Raw genomic sequence first — 6,623 nt, forward strand, 5'->3', positions numbered from 1 at the left:
ACTTTCACTACTACTATACTATGATGATACTCAAGTACCCGATGCGTGAGACCAGAATACGTACGTTGACATCACAATAATTTCTATCACCATTCACGGAATCACAGAATGCAAAAATTTATTCAGCACTTAGAATCAGTTGTTTTTCACCTATGCTAGTTTCTTCTACTAATTTTTATTCTACGTTAAACCTTTAATTCTCAATGATCAATTTCAATAAGAAGTTTAGAATACTTTCAACTTAAGCATCAATGATACTTGACTTTATCTTTAAGCACTTCAAAAGATTATCATTTTAATGGTTTAACATAACTGAATAACTTTCCTGTTTCATCTACAATTATTTAAACTTCAGAAAAATTGGAGTAGCAACTATAATTATTCATTCAACTCCAAACCCAAATATTGACAGTTAACACGTTCACAGAATGAATTATTAAGTATCGACTCAGAAAAATTAATCTTAATAATTAGAAGAGTTAAAAAATTTGATTTTGTTTTAATTTGAATTTCAGAGATTAATGCTCTGTAGCAGAGTCGGCGCAGTTGTGTGCCTTCGCTAAACATTCAGCAGCAGTGGCGCAGTTGTGTGCCTGCACCCTTTTTAATATGATAAAAAAGACATTTTGAATAAAATTCAGAATTTAGAAATAGGCCGACACATCTAGAAAATACCTGAGTCTATACCTAATTCATGCAGGTGAACGGGCTAGAGTCAAGAAAACTTCAATTAATCTTGCCATGCCTGATTTAATAGGTTTATACTATAGAATAACACTACAATTTGAAATAATTGAAAAATACAAACAGCTTCAATAAACATTGGCAACTAAAATCGAACAACAGAAACAACAATTTCATGTTACTTTGGTGACATTCTTCATCTGATTCGGGGGCGCATTACTATCCCCGATTAGATAGCAATACGTCACAAAACCAAACAATATCAGTCATCAAGTATATCAGTCAACAATATCAATAACAAGTTAATTTCAACATGGAATTACTCAAGAAAGAAAAGCCCGTTGAACCCAAGTTTCGTCGATAGTAACCCATATAACCCATTTCATAATAATTTTGAATCCCCACTTTTGATTGACATTCTCGAATGAACCTTTGTTTCACTACACTGCACTTTCGTTGGTCTGTACGTTGCTTTATCGTCGGGGTTACAGTACCTTGTTTTTGGCGGTGAGCTTTTACCGGTTGAATTTGGCTTGACGGCGACGTCCTCTTACGTCCCTAGACCTGTCGTCTGAACGGGTGTCTTGAAGCGGTGTTACATAAAGTTGCGGAACCAAAGGGGTGGTAGTACAAGAAGTTGGTTTGGGGACACACATGAACCGCTGTAAATAAATGTATTACAGCATTAATTTCTAACTCTTCCTACAATTCATCAAAAGCTAAAACAGGAGTTTATTCTGTTATTCAATTTAGATTTTATCTTGACGTTCTGATTTCATTCTCAAAATTTAACAGATTTAAAACAAATTTACTTGCCAGAGTGTCATCAATATACAATGCAACATTTATGAAAACACCCGTAATAAATTAATATAATGCTTTTAGAAAATGAATACTTCATTAATTATGATGTTAACTTTTATATAAATTGATATAATACTCTTAGAAAAGGAATAATTCAGATTGAAATGATGCTAACTTATATGATATTTTTCGTTTGGTTTGCGAAATCAAATATAATTTTTCATATAGTAGCTCGGCTAGTATTGTTGGAAACTTGTGCGCCAGCCAACATTTATTTTATTTATTATTTATGAACTATAGGACGCAATCCAAGTGTAAACCACGGGCATTCGCCCAAAACTGCTCAGAACCTTAATTAAAAATGAACATTCCAGAGTTTATGATTTGATTTACCTAGAAATACAAGTCCAAAAACGAGTATCGACTAGAATTATGAATTTATCACAAAACAAAACAAGACACTTTATAACACAATAAAAGAAAAAAATATTGAAAATATTCACTTTAAGGTAAAAATAATGTTTGCCCTATAAGATTCATCTTGTAGATAGTTTTTACCTTTAATTAAATAAAATTAGTAGACACATAGAAAATAATTTAAATTGTATTAAAATTTGAACATTCATTAATATTAATTTCATGGAAAAGAAAAACTTTCTTCTTCATCTATTAAGATTTCTATCATAAAAAAATTTACTATATCATTCAAAAGCCTTAATGACATAAGAAAAATATAAATTATAAAATGTCATAAACTCAATATGAACATAATCTTAAAAATTTCATTCCAATTTAAAGGCTATCTTCCTGACTTTCAGCAATCAGCAATCAAAGTATCTTCCATCACTGATAAAATCAAAAGGATTATTCTCAATCAATATTATTAACTTGAAAAATAACAGGCTTTGTTGATAAAATACTCTTTGATTGAAGTATCAATTAATTGAATTCCCTAAATTATATTTTAACCTTATTTTACGTACCTTAGCGGTTATTTGAAGAAACAATTTTTTGTACATGAAGAAGAAACACAATTAAACCTTTCAGGACATGGTACTACTAGAAAATTCAAACTTTAATAAAAATAAAACTAGCTCCTACATTAACTAATTATATAAACTTATAAACTTGCCCAAAAAGGGCGAAACATAATGACTACATCTTTACTCTCGTAGTGCTCCTATCAAAGTGTCCTCTGAAATGTAATCTGGTCTCATTTCTCTCTGGCAAAATCGGTAGTTTTTTAAAATCTCAATATTCACTTTCACTACTACTATACTATGATGATACTCAGTACCCGATGCGTGAGACCAGAATACGTACGTTGACATCACAATAATTTCTATCACCATTCACGGAATCACAGAATGCAAAAATTTATTCAGCACTTAGAATCAGTTGTTTTTCACCTATGCTAGTTTCTTCTACTAATTTTTATTCTACCGTTAAACCTTTAATTCTCAATGATCAATTTCAATAAGAAGTTTCAGAATACTTTCAACTAAGCATCAATGATACTTGACTTTATCTTAAGCACTTCAAAAGATTATCATTTTAATGGTTTAACATAACTGAATAACTTTCCTGTTTCATCTACAATTATTTAAACTTCAGAAAAATTGGAGTAGCAACTAAATTATTCATTCAACTCCAAACCCAAAATATTGACAGTTAACACGTTCACAGAATGAATTATTAAGTATCGACTCAGAAAAATTAATCTTAACTAATTAGAATGAGTTAAAAAATTTGATTTTGTTTTTTAAATTTGAATTTCAGAGATATAAAATGCTCTGTAGCAGAGTCGGCGCAGTTGTGTGCCTTTCGCTAAACATTCAGCAGCAGTGGCGCAGTTGTGTGCCTGCACCCTTTTTAAATATGATAAAAAAGACAATTTTGAATAAAATTCAGAATTTAGAAATAGGCCGACACATCTAGAAAATACCTGAGTCTATACCTAATTCATGCAGGTGAACGGGCTAGAGTCAAGAAAACTTCAATTAATCTTGCCATGCCTGATTTAATAGGTTTATACTATAGAATAACACTACAATTTGAAATAATTGAAAAATACAAACAGCTTCAATAAACATTGGCAACTAAAATCGAACAACAGAAACAACAATTTCATGTTACTTTGTGACATTCTTCATCTGATTCGGGGGCGCATTACTATCCCCGATTAGATAGCAATACGTCACAAAACCAAACAATATCAGTCATCAAGTATATCAGTCAACAATATCAATAACAAGTTAATTTCAACATGGAATTACTCAAGAAAGAAAAGCCCGTTGAACCCAAGTTTCGTCGATAGTAACCCATATAACCCATTTCATAATAATTTTGAATCCCCACTTTTGATTGACATTCTCGAATGAACCTTTGTTTCACTACACTGCACTTTCGTTGGTCTGTACGTTGCTTTATCGTCGGGGTTACAGTACCTTGTTTTTGGCGGTGAGCTTTTACCGGTTGAATTTGGCTTGACGGCGACGTCCTCTTACGTCCCTAGACCTGTCGTCTGAACGGGTGTCTTGAAGCGGTGTTACATAAAGTTGCGGAACCAAAGGGGTGGTAGTACAAGAAGTTGGTTTGGGGACACACATGAACCGCTGTAAATAAATGTATTACAGCATTAATTTCTAACTCTTCCTACAATTCATCAAAAGCTAAAACAGGAGTTTATTCTGTTATTCAATTTAGATTTTATCTTGACGTTCTGATTTCATTCTCAAAATTTAACAGATTTAAAACAAATTTACTTGCCAGAGTGTCATCAATATACAATGCAACATTTATGAAAACACCCGTAATAAATTATATAATGCTTTTAGAAAATGAATACTTCATTAATTATGATGTTAACTTTATATAAATTGATATAATACTCTTAGAAAAGGAATAATTCAGATTGAAATGATGCTAACTTATATGATATTTTTCGTTTGGTTTGCGAAATCAAATATAATTTTTCATATAGTAGCTCGGCTAGTATTGTTGGAAACTTGTGCGCCAGCCAACATTTATTTTATTTATTATTTATGAACTATAGGACGCAATCCAAGTGTAAACCACGGGCATTCGCCCAAAACTGCTCAGAACCTTAATTAAAAATGAACATTCCAGAGTTTATGATTTGATTTACCTAGAAATACAAGTCCAAAAACGAGTATCGACTAGAATTATGAATTTATCACAAAACAAAACAAGACACTTTATAACACAATAAAAGAAAAAAATATTGAAAATATTCACTTTAAGGTAAAAATAATGTTTGCCCTATAAGATTCATCTTGTAGATAGTTTTACCTTTAATTAAATAAAATTAGTAGACACATAGAAAATAATTTAAATTGTATTAAAATTGAACATTCATTAATATTAATTTCATGGAAAAGAAAAACTTTCTTCTTCATCTATTAAGATTTCTATCATAAAAAAATTTACTATATCATTCAAAAGCCTTAATGACATAAGAAAAATATAAATTATAAAATGTCATAAACTCAATATGAACATAATCTTAAAAATTTCATTCCAATTTAAAGGCTATCTTCCTGACTTTCAGCAATCAGCAATCAAAGTATCTTCCATCACTGATAAAATCAAAAGGATTATTCTCAATCAATATTATTAACTTGAAAAATAACAGGCTTTGTTGATAAAATACTCTTTGATTGAAGTATCAATTAATTGAATTCCCTAAATTATATTTTAACCTTATTTTACGTACCTTAGCGGTTATTTGAAGAAACAATTTTTTGTACATGAAGAAGAAACACAATTAAACCTTTCAGGACATGGTACTACTAGAAATTCAACTTTAATAAAAATAAAACTAGCTCCTACATTAACTAATTATATAAACTTATAAACTTGCCCAAAAAGGGCGAAACATAATGACTACATCTTTACTCTCGTAGTGCTCCTATCAAAGTGTCCTCTGAAATGTAATCTGGTCTCATTTCTCTCTGGCAAAATCGGTAGTTTGTTATAATTTCAATGCTTGCTGTTTTCCAACTTATCGCACTCTATGTCGCGACAAGAAGGCTAAGTTTTAGAGATAATTCCATAATCTACATTCCTCGACGACTCGGAGCCACAATTTTTAAATATCTATCATGGGAAACTCGAAGTCATGGCCGTTCATAATAGAGAGAGAAAATAATTTATTTCGCTAACTCACTTACAATAATGGCTCTAGTCTATTGCGTATTAAATTTACTATTATAACTTGGGAAAAGGCCTGAATTAAATATAGTGCTCGGCACACTCCCCCTCCTTCCGGTGTGAAACACGCAAAAAGAAATCTAATCAGGATATGTTACCATAGAGGCATTCTGTATGATTTGGAGAGTCGAATTTCTGGATTGATAGTAGGATCCAATTTGAAGCGGGCCCTCTTCAAAAGAAATCTCTTTAATCATTCCGAAATTCAGCAAAATGTATAACTAATTGAGATTTGTGGCAAGAGTCTTTAAAACTGTGGCAAGAGTCAGGACAAAACAATATGGCAGTGTCCACTTTTTAAGTAGGCACTAAAGACGGACCGAGTATAAGAATCTTGAATACTTCAATCACTTTATTGAGTCCCTGGTTATTTTCTTTGCAAACTCTAATAAGGGAAAACGTTTAAAAGACATCATAGTTTTAATTGGTTCTATGTTACTCTGCTGTTGTAAAATATGAAGCACATTGATTATAATAGTAAAGGATGAAACCTTTTCACTCTGCTGAATGTATTGAAATCTAACTATCATTACTATAGAGTTGAGAGTGCAACATATTTTTAACAATATAAAGCAATTCGATAGGCAAAACTATTCTACATAGAGACTACGATTCAAAGATAACAATGATTGAAACAGCATTATTAGATCAACGCGAGAGCTATATGACACAAGCACGATTTTGCATTCCACAATCATGAGAAAAAACACTTTTCATTATAATATTCCAGTAGGAAACCTCTACCACAGAACGCTAGTCAAAACAAAACTATGATATCAGGTTCCAGGCTTTAATCGACAATAATAATTCTGTATATTATTTATCTCAAACTCAAAGTACGTGACATTTTCTCTAAACACTGGAAGAATAATTCTCAAGGCATGATTTAATAATATGAAAAT

Source organism: Nilaparvata lugens, chromosome 5, assembly GCF_014356525.2.
Source record: "Nilaparvata lugens isolate BPH chromosome 5, ASM1435652v1, whole genome shotgun sequence".
In the NCBI taxonomy this organism is placed as follows: domain Eukaryota; kingdom Metazoa; phylum Arthropoda; class Insecta; order Hemiptera; family Delphacidae; genus Nilaparvata; species Nilaparvata lugens.